This window comes from Lepisma saccharinum, chromosome 23 (genome assembly GCF_977018435.1).
Source record: "Lepisma saccharinum chromosome 23, izLepSacc3.1, whole genome shotgun sequence".
In the NCBI taxonomy this organism is placed as follows: domain Eukaryota; kingdom Metazoa; phylum Arthropoda; class Insecta; order Zygentoma; family Lepismatidae; genus Lepisma; species Lepisma saccharinum.
In genome coordinates, this window is record NC_139251.1 from 30,355,777 (window position 1) to 30,370,611 (window position 14,835).

General features: G+C 37.5%; 1 protein-coding gene across 2 annotated transcripts in view; it reads left to right on the forward strand.

The window, feature by feature from the left end:
* The first annotated feature begins 9,326 nt into the window (after positions 1–9,326).
* The window catches only part of Nca (neurocalcin homolog), a 465,127-nt gene continuing 459,618 nt past the window's right edge, over positions 9,327–14,835 (forward strand). The window contains exon 1 of one of the 2 annotated variants that reach the window (XM_083109930.1): positions 9,327–9,474. The gene's annotated coding sequence lies outside the window, so the exon portion shown is untranslated. Of the gene's footprint in view, positions 9,586–14,835 lie in introns of both variants that reach the window. The other variant, XM_083109929.1, reaches the window with a different exon arrangement.

Consider the following 14,835-nt stretch of genomic DNA (forward strand, 5'->3'; position numbering starts at 1 on the left):
ATTATGCCTGTGGAGATGTACTTTTAGGTTGACATTCGGTTTCTAAGGGGAGATGTGGCCAATCCTTGCCCCCCATCCAGTCGTTCATGCCCCTATATTATTATACGTATTTTGAAATTTAGGGTAGAGGAATCTTATCGCCGTTATTAAACGATATTATATTCTTAAAGAAAATTAAGTATTTTCAAGCCAATGAAAGTTTAAAGCAACTACGGGGGAAGAGGTGCAGTAGCGCAACCACAAAATACAATTTTAGGGGGGGGGGGCAAACATGGAAGTAAAGGAAAACAAGACTAGCAGAATCTAAGAGTAGCATTACAAGAGGATACTCAAGATGGAATTAGTTTCCTAATCACAGGGTCTGCACACGCATATGTCATAGAATATGTAGTATTAATAATAATCAAGTATCCAAGCAATTTCAAGAATTCTGCTAAATATTTATTTTATTTGAACAACTTCATCGAAATTTTAAAGACATAAGTTGTTCAAATGAAAATTCGTATCAAATTTATAAACTCAAAAAAGCACAGCAATGTGCACATATTTAAGAAACCATTTTTATCAACTATTAATTACACTTTTCACATCGTAAATTATTGTAGAATATGTAAATATGTACGAGAGCTCTTCGTAACTTTTGAAACAAATTGTAAAAAATGCATCCACAGAAAGAACAATCGAATGAAAATACATAGCTACTTTTGTACTTTTTTGTACAAGGGAACATATTGGTAACTATTTATGTACAGGAAAGTAGCTTTCTTGTCCACCGACGCCAAGCTTCTAGGTGTTTTGCCTGAAAAGGGGGGGGGGGAGAAACCCCAGCATCTTTCGATAAATCACAGTTTCAGTAATTTTTTTCCTTCAGCCTGTCTTTCGACTTAGCAGTCAATTTTAGGTGACCGTAAACACTATGCATCTCATTGATTACAAAATATGACATCACATGAGATACAAATTTTCTTCATCATGTTTCAGTGATCGAATATATTGGAAAAAGCATCAAGGTAGGATTTGATTTGATTGATTTTGATTGATTTTTTTATTTTACTTCGCGTTTTGTGCCTCTTGGCTAATTTGCGAAGATGGGGATGAGTGATGAAATGATGAAATTGATGAATGGACATTCACAAACAACCATGCCCGAGCGGGATTCGATCCCGGGGCCCCTGCCGTCGCAGCGCGATGTGCTAACCACTCAGCCACAGTCCAGTCCGGCTGGATCAAGGTAGGAAAAAATTTCCGAAATATGTTGTTTTATGTCAAGTAAATTAGCAAATATGTAAAATATGTAAAATCCTGGCAAAAATGTAAAAATATGTAACATAAAACTTATGCAAAATGATGTCAGTTACATAATTCGTTGACATTTTCGTGTTCAAGGTATGTATCTAGAAAGGAATAGAATATGTAATTAGATACAAATCCGAGCTCTATTTATTACAATCTATATTTCAGCTTTTGAAATAAAGACTTATGCCGGCTCGGTGGCCGATCGCGTTAAGTGGTCGATTTTCGATCTCGTCAGTGTACCCGGATTCGAGTCCCGGTCTGAACCTGGGAATTCTTTGTTAATGCCTCATCAATTTCATCTCATCAGAACTGGTCCTCATCGTCGCTGTTTGCCAAGAGGGTGTAGAATAGCGACGTAAAATAACAACAACATTTACAACTACAAATAAACACTTAACGAATATAACTTGAGTCCTGCTGAAACGTACCACCTCAAAAGTTAATCTGCCCGATTGCAAAACCGAATTTATAAAACATAAATCTTAAATAATGCAGGCAAACATACATATATATATAATAGGAACCTCTCTTACATATTTCTCTTACTTTGAATAGATCATCTTTAACGAGTTTTCGCAGGACAGACCTCACACTCTCTAATTACTTGACTCGTAATATATATAAGAGATGTATTTTGGTAAATTTTCCCGGAATTTGAGATTTAACAGGAAGCCTGGACTAGTGCATTTCCCGCGTAATTGTGTGCTATTATATGTACAACGAGTCTGAATAAGTGGAAATGTACTGGTTTGGAACAACTGGCAGAAAACAGAGACGCTGCAAAAGTTCTGCTTTTCGTTCGATCAAGTTATTTCCCTCGCAGTGGGAGAACTGTCAACTACCCCAGTTGCCATTTGTGGACTTCTCTCCCCGAATGGAAAGCAAGTTAATTTCTTATATTTTTTGTAAAGCTTAATTTGTTCGAAATAAAAGATTTAATTTGCAAACAAATGAAATCATTTTAACCTTAGATGGGTAAGGAACAATGGGATTAATGGGAATATTACGCTTTTCTGGATGGCAAATCTTGAAGTGACGTTCAGACTTTATTTCCCACATCCGGATTTAATACAGTATATTTTGGTCTGGTATAGTTAGGCTTCAATTTTCAGTGTTCTCTCATTGCATTTTGTTTATACAACAAATCAGAAAAATGAATTCGAAAATTCATATTTTCAGGCGTGATCTTTAATCGCGCACTCCAAGAAAATGTATTCGATAATAATATGTTTAGAGCTTACTGGAGTGTAACTCTTCAAAATGTCAGTGTGTTTTCTGTCCGTACGAATGCATTTGCCCCTGTTAACGCAAGAACCTCTTGAAAGATACTTTGAATATTAACCACGAGATGGCGTCGGCAGCGCGAACCAGGTTATTGACATGTATAGCCGCGACGACTCTACCTTGTTAACTGCTCATGTTCTGTAATTATAACATCAGATAAGCGAAATTATTGCCAAAGTTTTCTTCCTCCTACAATTGAGATTTTTCTTATTTCAGGCGACAAATACATTTAAATTCATAGTAATTCTTATACTTTGTCATAACTTTATCCCCGTTGAAAGCATCTCGAGCAAGAAAAAGTAATTTGCAATTTGCATGCTTCACGTTTCAAACAAAACATTAATACATTTGGATTTTGGATTTGGAAAACTGGAACGAAACAATATCCTCTTCCGAGTTTTGAGAGAAGGAAATTACTGTATTACATGAGGGAATATGAAAACTACAAGGGCCCAATGGCATGCCCAGGATTTTCGAAAAAGGGGGGGGGGGGTACGTGTACTTTTTTTCTTGGTAGTCAGTCCTCATTTTGCCACCATTTCCCGCCTTTAACGTTCTTTATTATTCTGGGCCAAAATAAGGCGTTATGAACCCCCCTAACCACCCCTTGGGCACGTCACTCCAAGGTCCAATCTGATAAATTTCTACTTATCGGGTTCGTATATCATAATCGGATAATCATAGATTCAAATCCCATTCTGAATGATATTTTCCCAACTATGCCAATTGTCAATTCTCAAAAGTTGAGATGGGATTAGACCAAACCACGTTGTCCCACATATTATGCTCCCGTTCAACTCGAAATAGACCTCCCCGATGGCGCAGTGGTAAAGTCGTCACCTTGTAATGAAGGTGTTCCGGGTTTGATACCTAATGTTATGTAAATAATTAGTCACATAGCACAGTGGTTCGGATCAAACTTTAAACTGTAGGTCCAGTCCTGATTAGACTATATGTGCACAAAGTGGACTTGAAGCAACAATTCAATTCAACTCGAAATAGACATGAAACCATGTGGATTCTGGTGCAATGCAGATTCGCTCCGCGAATTCCAGACTGCAATCAGCCGACCAACAGGTGTACATTCGTTATTGGACTATTGGGATTGATGCATCCGGCCATGTCATTGTTCTACAGGCAAGCCACAAGTGGCAGGTGCGGATGCAGACACTAAATTGATAGAGTTGACGCAACGGTGCAAAATTCAAGGCTTTGTTTGTTCCCTGTTTTCCATCCTACTGTATGTGCACCATATCGTGCTGAAGTACGTACCTAGTGGCAAATTTAGCAAACATTATTATTATATATAATTATAAGGTATGTAATATAAATTTTGAACCACGAAATTTTCTTAGCCCATTCAAATAGCCTGTATGAGAAATGTTAAGAATAATTTATTGCAGTGCAAGAGTTGCACAAAGTATTAAAGAGAGTTAAAGTAAGTGATTGATAGATGTAGGTAAGCAAAGGAGGGAAGAAAATATATAGAAGAGCTAGGGAAGAAATAAAGTAATAGGAAAGAAAGAGAACAAGATAGTAGGAGAATGAGAGAGAGAGAGAGAGAGAGAGAGAGAGAGAGAGAGAGAGAACCAGAAGAAAACAGAAAACTGGAAAAATAGAGAAACATGTTGAATACGTGCGAGTTAGGAACAGGGTGAAAGACAGGGAGAGAGATGCAACAAGGATGATAGAGAGAGAATTAAGAAAAAAGGCAGAAACAGGAAGAAAAGGAGAAGAAAGGAAAGAGAGAGAGAAAGAAACAGGAAGAAAGGGATAAATGAGGAAGAGAAAAGAAATATAGAAACAGGAAGAAAGAGACAAGAAGGGAAAGCAAGCGAGATAGAGGAATACATGAGGAAGAGATAAAGAGAAAAGAGCAAAGAGAGAGAGAGAGAGAGAGAGAGAAAACAGGAATGAAGATAAATAGGAGGAGAGTGTGAGGGAGAAAGTGCCAAGTAGAAGAGAAACAGAAGAGAGAATAAAGAGAAAGGGGGAAGGGAGAGACAAGAAAAGAGAGAGAAAATTAAGAGTAAAGAGAGATAAGCAGGAAGAAACAGATCGATCCAGAGAGAGGGAACGGGGATGACCACACCGAAGTAGAACCTATTTGAAAATATTTCATTCACTTGTGCTCACCGGAACGAAATTCTCTGGTGATGGCACATATACATGTATTACAAGCTTAAAAAATTCAATAAATTAGAACCCACAGTTGTTCGATTTACTGAATGAAAGCTGTTAGTTTTAGTCGTTTCTGGAGAGAGGTAGATGATGATGATGATATTAATAATAACGTTCATTTGTCTCCCCTCTAAAAGGGACTATATTTCCTGTTCATATTTTCCTTTCTCTGTGTGAACTGGAAGTGGAATTCCTAGGTGAGCTGTTTGCCTGAACCTTGAGTGTGTTTGTGTGTGTGTGTGTCTGGTAGGTATGGACGTCACCAGAAAATTCTGTATTGATAAAACTTGAATAGTAGGAGGGAGATAATAACAGTAATTATTATTATTATTATTATGAAATAATAACTATTGTAAACTAATAATAGACCCATTTAATTCTGATTTATTATTATTATTATTATTAGAGTCACTCGGGGGAATATGCCCATCGGGGTTAAATGCCCACCCAATCGTATCTCGCAACGTTAATGTTATGGCAACTCTGCGACTCTTGTTTGAAAGCGCCCTCCTTGGTGACAGGAGGCAGCAGGTTTGGAGCTTGTGAGAAGAATCTGAAGCCATTCAGGGTTAATTTCATGAGGTAAAAAGACAATTCTTGAGGTAATAATTTTTTGGACGTTGCTGTATTAACAGTGTGCAATAATATTCCCAAGAGAGAAAGAAACTGAATTATATTTGGTGTATAGATCAAGAGTGAGGGAAACATCTGCGGAGTGAAACTGCCGTATGGTCCTCAGAGTTTCCAACCCAGTGATTCAATTTTCTGCTTGTAGCTGTGGGGTGGCATGCAAACAGTAGTTAAGTACAATATGCCCATGGGCAATATTATGATAGGACTACAATCTGACTGGATCCAGTGTATTCGTTGTAGTATGTGGATGCATGAAATATGTGCCAAATTCACGTCCATGTGTCCAAAGTGCAATGCAATTCCTCACAAACGTAAACAGTAAAAGAGGCTATGGTAAATTCAAAATAAATGTTGTTAGAAACGCTATGCTTGTCTGTACAAATGATGTTCTGTTTACGAAACAAACGTTTTAATCTTCCAGTTAATGCTGTGTATTATTTTCCTTTAAATATGTCATGTCAAGTATTACAACAATTGTTTCTTGTATTGGGCATTTTATCCCTAATGGGTGAGCATTTTACCCTGAACACGGGGTGATTTGCCCACATTGACGTTCATCTGTTTATTTTTTCTATGGTTCTTTTGCTATAAGACTTACAGCAATAAAAATTGATAGGTAACAATAACAAAACATGTAACTTTCATTTGACATCCTTTTCATTGCGACACTCCTTCATTTAGCGAAGCTATAAACCGCCAAAAATAAAGTTGGGCGTATTCCCCCGAGTGACTCTTTTATTATTATTGTAACATTGTGGAGAAACTTCTACTCGAGCCACCACATGGTGTCCCCTTTTTTCAAGACACATAAATGTCAACCTCAGCATTCACGTAGTACACCCTGAATGCATTTTGCAGATTAACGAGGCTCTGGTCTCTGGACCCATGGCCATTACAATCCTCTATGGGACATGTGTTGTGTGCTGTCCATTTGCGTTCGTGATACCTCATCTATTTCTTCATATCACTATTCATCCTCATCTTCGCAATGAGCCAAAAGTGTCAGAAACGCGAAGTAAAGTAAAGCAATTAATTCATTCATTCGATCCACCACATGACTAATTGTGCAGCACAAATGTTTTCATTATTTTTTTACATTCCAAACAGTTAGTGTACTGAAATGCATATTTATTATATTTTGTTATTAACCTTTACATGCCTTGTCCATGAGAAAGTTTTAAAAGTAAGGGACAAAGTTTAGACATAAAGTTATGTTGTTTGACCTCTTAAACTCTCTTTTTGGAATTTTGAAAACTATGCAAACATCTATTCTTTAGAATAAATAGTAGAATATGAAAAATAACATAGCCTGGTTCCTGCATTTTGCACTATTTTCAGTCCAACTCAGTTCATACTTTCGTTATTTTGTTCGAATTAATTGAGCTGCATTTTTGTTATCAACAATAAAAAAAGTAACAAGCTTTGTTTTGTGAAACTTGTAATGAGCGATGCCAAATACCAGGGTAGGGTATCACTGGGCCGGTTCGACGCCCCCCTCCTCGACGTCCATGAGGGAAGGGGCGTTTCTATATTTAAGGCTCGGCTGCATATTTGGCCGATGTCAGGGCAGCTCCTTTCGGTAAATTGCTATGATATTCCAAAATGTGAAAAATTCCTTAGAATTCCTTCTAAAGCATTAACATGAATCTTCGTTGTTGTCTAGGTATTATCAATAGTCTAATAGACTTACTGTACGTAACCATGAAACTATTGAGAATATCTAGGCTGGAGCTGGAAAATGTTTTGCGTAAATTTTCCTATCTGGGGTTACTACTGTCCGTATCCCCTCTCAAGCGAGCCACTTGTCTGAGTAGACATGAATATGTTGCATAAAAGGCATTGTACTTTTTTTTAATAATAATAATAAAAAGAGGAAGAAGACTGTATTCATATTATTATCCAGCTTTTATCAAATTGCATCCCATGCGACATAATATACATAGGCGTGCGTGGGCACACCTTAATGTGGCCTAATATTATTTCAAATGTAGAAAAAAAAGTAAGGAAGTAATGTGCTCCCCTGTGCTTTTGCACCACGCCGTTAAGGCGTATTGGGGGGGGTGGGTGAAGTTAGGGCCCCACACTTTCTTGATCACGGTCGAAGGTGTAGAAATCACTAATGAAAATAATATCCTTGTTATAGTGGAACCACGAGCAAAACAACCTGCGCAGACCCGCGACTCCTGTGCACCGTACTCCCGCGAGTAGGGGAGGGGGAGGGTGGACCATGCTTCCTTATGGCCCGAGGTGGAGGGAAGAAGGGAAAGCTGCGCGGGGACTTTTCGTGTTTTTTTCCTTGTGGTTGATCTTATAAATAGGCAAGGAATTTTGCTTCATTTGAGATGCCTTTCTGTCCGTTGTGTAAGGAGTGACCTTGAACATAGTACACCAAATTGTCAACCTTACTTCCCACCCTGGACTGCTTTTTGCAGACTAACGGGGCTTTGGCGACTGGCCTTATGGCCAGTATAATTCCTTGTGTTGTCCTGTTTTTTGTCCTTATGTGTGATGGGTACTCCTTTACAGCCTCAGCTTTTAACCTAAGTCAGAATATTTTAAGATTTTAGTTATGCGATATTACAGTTATGTTATTTGTTATGGTAAGAGGCTGGACCCTGTATAACGTAACGGGTGCAAAATAGCTGACGGACCCAAAATGTAAAATTCAAATTCGTTTTCTCTCTCTCTCTGTCTCCGCCCCCTTTCTCTCCAAAACAATGTCATATTGTTTACAACAATAATCTATAATCACGTACAGTGGCGGCAATTAGGGGGGGCCGAGGGGGGCATTTGCCCTCTCCACTTTTCACCACTTTTGCCCTCGCACTATGCTAAACCTTATCTACAAAGGGAAATATACTATCTTTGCCCCCTCCCTTAGTTTTGGCATCTTGTCTCCCGGTTTTGGAGCCCAATCGCCGCCACTGATCACGTAGTAAATTATATATTTTTCACTTTATAAATCGCACAGAACTCGTCCATAAATCAGCCCGCACTTATCTCCCTCCCGAGTACAGCCTCGAATTGTAATGCAACCTTCTTCAACTCAAAAGCCTTATTTGTTTATTTACAGTTATACATAATGGGGAACATTGCAGTAGCAATGGAAACCGCACCCACAAGAAAAAGAAATGCAAACGTCAAATGCTCATTATGAGAAGTACTTTTTTTCGGGCAAGATGGACAAAAAAATGTTTTAACATTTATCTTGCAGTGAACCTAAAGTAAAAACAAACATTACGAGACTATAATGTTAAAATTTCATCGTCATGTTCCTAATCGTATCTGCGAAAAAAAGGAACATGTATTTACGACAATTAGCCTAACATTGTCCAGATAGGCAATTGATACTCCCCTTAAGGTATCCCCAAATAAATTAGTCCCTGCACACCTATAATTATAAACACAACAATATTGTAAGAAAATCAAGGTAAATACATTCTATATTATATGGTAAACTATAAGGAGCGTTTGACGTTTCAAAAGACGTGAGAAGGAATTCACAGCTCGAATTTTAGAAATTTACTAAATGGAGTCAAATAACAAGGACTAGATATGATGTGGCTGATGATATGACGAGATTGCTGTACTGTAATTGCTCATCCTTTTACCCTAAACATTCACGCTCGCAAAAATACCGGAGTGTAATAAAACAGAAGTTTTAAATCTTAGGTTGAGAACAGCGTTCTCTTTTTTCTACTCTTTATTTGGAACGTATGGCGTATTTTACCCAGGAGTAAGGCGCAGAGGGCTTAGTGTTTTGATAAAAACGCGACGCGATATTCTCTTGTTCTCTCGGGAAGCAGGAAAAAAAATACATGATAACCCTCATTCTGTAGCGAGCAGTGGTTGCTTTAACCAATAGGAGCACGTGTTGCTGTTCAACCTGCAAATGACGTATCACGTAACGTAAGATCTGGACTTGCTGCTCGCATTTACCAATGACAATGGGCGTTAGTACCTACTTTGCTACGACACACTATCCAATATGGAACCTGCGGTAGTGGGAGTGTAGTTAGCCGACGACTATGTTTTGAAAGCGTCGACCAATTTGTATCTTGTAACGGGTACTCCGATTAGGTTTGTAGCCTAAAACGTGTCAACAGCGTCTGGAAAAATTAGTTATTTTATTGGTATCAAGTGATATGCAGAAAATTAATATTTGTTGATGGTGTGAGTTGTGTATACATGGTTAGTGTTAACAGGAAAGTGAGGTTTAGAGGTTGTTTGTATGAATCATACATATGTGTTTAATTTTACCGAATTCTTCGTAGGTAGGAGGTGTTTATGGTTCTCAACACGTATGTGCACATGCTATGCTATATTTAATTCCCAGTGGTAGAAAAAGTAGTGTTTTGGTGTTTCTTTCCCAAGTGAAAAAAATATTAATGTGCATGCTAATGATCAACATACGTGTTGATTCGTGCCGTTTTGTCGCCGGGAATTGGTTTCAGAGGGAGAAGTACTGGAATTAGACAGACTGTGAGTATGGAAGAATCTATTTTAAGGCTTGATTCATGTGTTGCGGACAATTTTCACCAGCAAGTTGTGTTTTCTATCTCTTTTTACAAAGAAAAAGAAAGCAGTTGTACCGGAATAACGAGTGCTTATAATGACCGAAAAGAGTTTCCCAGGCATAATTAGATTTTTATTTACCATTTTCAAACGATTCCATCTTGAAAATTAAAAACAAGTTTTTCCTAATTCAGTCTGTTAGAAAAATTCACGCACACACGCCCTCAGATTCATTATGTAAAAGCTGACAGAAAGAACCTGTAATGAACTGTACCTCTTTACCTATTTTAGAATGTATCGCCTAATACAGGCGGAAGTTGCATCCCGGAAACTGCATTGTTGCAGGCTAACGAGGCGTTAACACCTGAGTCACAGCTAGGATAATTCTCTGTGTGATTGTATGTCCTGTCTTGTATTCGTATGAGGTCCCAGTCTTTTATCATAGCCATGGGGATTTTAGTTCATGTACTGTTTTTAGTCATGTTGGGTTCATTGTTCATCCCTACAATAAGTTTTCATAAAGACATTTGAAGGCTTTACCCCATCACATATAAATTGTGTAACTTCTGACACCCTCTTGAAATTGAATTCCCCTTGCACATGATTCTTCATGCAGTGTTAGTTTTCACACTACCATTTTTTTTGGTTTGAAAATATTTGTAATTTTATGAAGGATTGCAAGTATAAGTAGATATTGCCAGAATATCTCATGGTCATTTCCAGGAATGCTGGCAGTTAGGTTTTTCAGTAATACTTATAAATTATTTGGGAGCACAGAGATATATTTTCATTGTATGGTCTGTTTTGTGAGGCACATAATTTATGAAAGATTGATTCCTGCATGAGTCTCATGTAATTTTCTCCCTGTAGCCAAAGCTTCATGATTTCCATAGGTATGCTGGCTGCTCTTTTACATCATATGCATACATTTACACATTTATGATGCTTGCAGAATGCTTATGGTAGTTTTGTGTAAGTTTTCCATCCATATGTAGGCCTAGGTGTTTAATAGCAAATTCCCATTTTGTTATCATTGCTTTGGATACAGTTCTGGTTTGATTTTCGTGGATACATGCTGATCAAAAATTTATGCAGATATTCAAGCGCTTGTTCTTATTGTTTGTCAGAGGAGATGCAATGACATGGTGTAATGACTGAACCTTTTTAATACTTAACATTACAAGATGTTCAAGTTAATTTTTGATTCATTTACTTATACGCAATGTTTCTATTTTCAATTTGAAACTTAAGTGGAATTAATAGACATATTGATAAAAATTTACTATAGTTCAAACACCTATAATTTCTTCGTTTCGTCAATTTTTGACATTCGTGCTTACCTATCTGCTTCGCAGAACATTCCTTAACGTGTATTGACGTTTTTTTGATCAAAGTAATTGCATTGTTTCACAATACGAGTACTTCTTTCTCATAGCATTTTCGCTTGCTTCAGACACAATATGGCACATACACCTTCCTACATAATTGCACGTTGTGGTTGTCTTTTGTCGATTTTCATTCATTATGCAGTGTTTCAACCTTCGGAACCCAAGAAACACCCATGAACAAAGCTCATCTGATGTAATTTTTCTTAAAAAAACTTTTTCGCATTTTTTTACGAAGGAAATTGTAATGTTTTGTGGCGCTATTAGTGAATGGTTTTTGGGGCTATCTGTCCTGGAATCGGTGGGAAATTTAAAGTAAAAAATTATTTTCATTTGAAATTTTTGAGTCCAAATTTCCCACCGATTCCAGGCTCCGCCCCTGGGGTAATTGACCTACCGCGGCCCCACCTCCACTCCGGCTCCCCGGCTTTCTCTATAGAGTCCCTGTTAAAGGCATGTTAGAAATTGGCCAAAGTCACCTGCCCCCAAATGAGCCCCAAACTTTTAAATTAGAAGAAATCCGTTTCCAGGATACGGGAAACTTACCTGAATTTCACCACGCATCCACGACATGTCATATTAGGTATATACCCACAGCCCATTCCTTCTAACGAGTAGCTTACATTCACTGCCACATTTTCGACATTCCTTTCTTCATGATCCCGTATTCAATTAAATTAAAAAATCCACTGGATCTTCCATACCCGGTACGAATTTCACCACGCATCCACGACACGTCATGTTTCTAACTTTGGTTGCAAACACAGACAGTTTGAAACACTGGATACCCAATGAACATGATCAAAACACAATCACAACGCGTGATGATGTACGAAGGTGTACGCGCCAAAGGCTATTCTCCGTCGGAGCATGAATTTCCGCTATGATACATTCCCACATCACACAAAACACCTTCCAGATGTTAGACAATGCTACAGGAACTTATTACGGTAAATAGTTCCTTCTGTAAAATGAAGAAATCTATTTGAACTATAGTAAATTAGTACCGACATTTTGTGTCTATAAAGTAGAACTACCAACTTCCCATTGCTTTTGGTGCACATATAATTTTTTTATTTTTCTTTCCTCACTATGCTACTAATACACTTTTTCTTCATGTCCCAGTCCTAAACTAACATGGCACAGATTACTCATTTTTAGAAAATATGTTAATAGTGGGGCTATGTTATGCTGGTTGTATATGTTCTCAGAAATAGTGGCACCTGTGAATTGTTGAGGGGGAGAGGTATTATTTAGATTGCTCATGTTTGTTTCAAAGTTACTAATCATGTAGTCATATTCATATTATTTCTCTTGCAGTTTACAGTTCTTTCAAGCACATAAACACAATTTTCAATGTAACATTTTTGTGAGAACACATGCTCCCTTCATCAGACATTTATTCTTATACACATACCTGTATTGGCACTACTATTCATTAGCTTTCATCTTTCAGATCACATTTTTTTTAAGTAGCTCTCATTTGAATGTGTTTCCTCTGGAATACTCATCATTGAGAACAGCCCACACATGCTTCTTCTTGTTTTGTCACACTCATATATGGTTTAAATTAAAGATGCTGGATATTCACTTTACATTTCCCTGCAAAGTATGCATTGAAATTAAAAATTGACAAATAAGCTATGCTTATCCATGAATTTGCAGTCAAAACTATGAGTATTACAATCTGTGAAAAACTTCGAAGAAGTTTCATTGAAATGCATCAGAAAATGGATATCTGGAGGGCTATTTCTAATTTTCATGTGTTGGCGAGGAGAAACAAAGCTATTTTTTTCCCGGTAGGCTCAAGTTCTGTATGTTATATGCTCATTAGTTTGAATGATGCATCTGTTCCATATACCCGTTCACTACATATGAAGCTACACATGATACAAAATGAATTCTGATTGTATTTTGTTTGTCACGTGTGTGGTTTTCTAACAAGTGAGCGTTTAACTTGAATGTGGCTTGTTCCCCAGTTCATTAGCATATGCTTGACCAGATTTATTTGCCTTAACATTTTTTTGCATGTTTAGTGGCTTCTGTATATTTAAGTATACATGTTGATTCAAGAAAAACAAAAGGGTATTAGTATGTATCTTGGTTAAACTCAGGCTAGAACATTTGTTTAGTGCCCTTTGCACTTACTCATTGGTGTCCCTTATGTGCTTTTCTATCGTTAACATACATTGCATTGCATTCAGGCCCACTCTTTCCTCTTCTGTGACTTCTGTAACACTCTTCACCTTAATTTGTTGGTGAACAGATATTGCTTATTACAGTGTGTACATAAACTCCGGACTCGCTTTGAAAAAATTATTTGCAACAGCCTATGAAATTTATCACCATAAGGAATACAAAATATTGTAGAAAATACATGACAGTTGTTTTACATGCCAATTTGGTTACAAATGCTCTATGTGGGAACCGTGGGTGACCCGACAAATGTGTACATGGTAATCAAGCTCCTGCCCAACATGTCCTCTGTGGCTTGCTCAAATCTCTCCCTAAGTTCTTCAACATCACGTGCAAGAGGAGGGAAATAAACAAGGTTCTTCACATATCCCCATAAAAAATAGCAGGGGTTGATATCGGGGGACCTAGGGGGTCACTTCATCACTTTCACTCACGCCTGGCCTACCACCTCCTTTCTTCGCACACAAGCACCCAGTGTTAACAAATGTTCGATACCAATTGAGGATCGCCTTTCTGGTAGGAGGTATTTTCCCATACTTGGTACTAAATTTCCGTTGGACACCTGTAGCACTTTTTGATTTCTCAAATTGTAGCACTCAAAAGGCCTCAGGTTGAGAAAATGCCATGATGAATCTGGCACTCTCTAGCGGCAGAAAATGGAACTACTAGAAACACCTGCAATAAAAAAAATCAACTTTATTCTTTTCAAATAATCTACTTTGTTACTCGATAGTGCTAACATTTTGTCTACAATAAATTTTTCAAAGTGAGTCCGGAGTTTATGTACACACTGTATTACTTGGATCCCTAGTGTTCTGTGTTTTATCAGATGTAACTAATTAACTACAATACTGGAGAAATCATTTCTTGCAATTCCATGACATCAGCCTAGATGTCTACGTGTTTACTCAAAGTTAAAATGCGTGACTGATATTTTTTTCTCTTTTGACCATTTTCTATTTCCTCCTGTAATATATGGAACTGACTCTTTCCTTTTTGTTCTTGTCACTTAAAATGTGACCCATGAGGGGTCGTGTGGGGAAAGTTACCTGAGGGATTATGCAAGGTCATTTAGACCTAAAAATATAAGGAATAAGTACAAAATGAGATTTTTATTAAACAATACTGAGCTGCAATCTCATCTTCAAGTCTAAACTGGATGTAAGTGTTTTCATATTTCAAGAAACATGCTTTCACCAAATATTCTTGAACCAGATAAAGATCTGCATCTGTTTGTTTCTGACATTCATTTGCAAGAAAGGAAGGAACATACATGTGTAGATAATGGGTGTACTACATCACTGTGCAGTGAACTCATTTGATTGCTTTTCTTATTTCTGCTTCA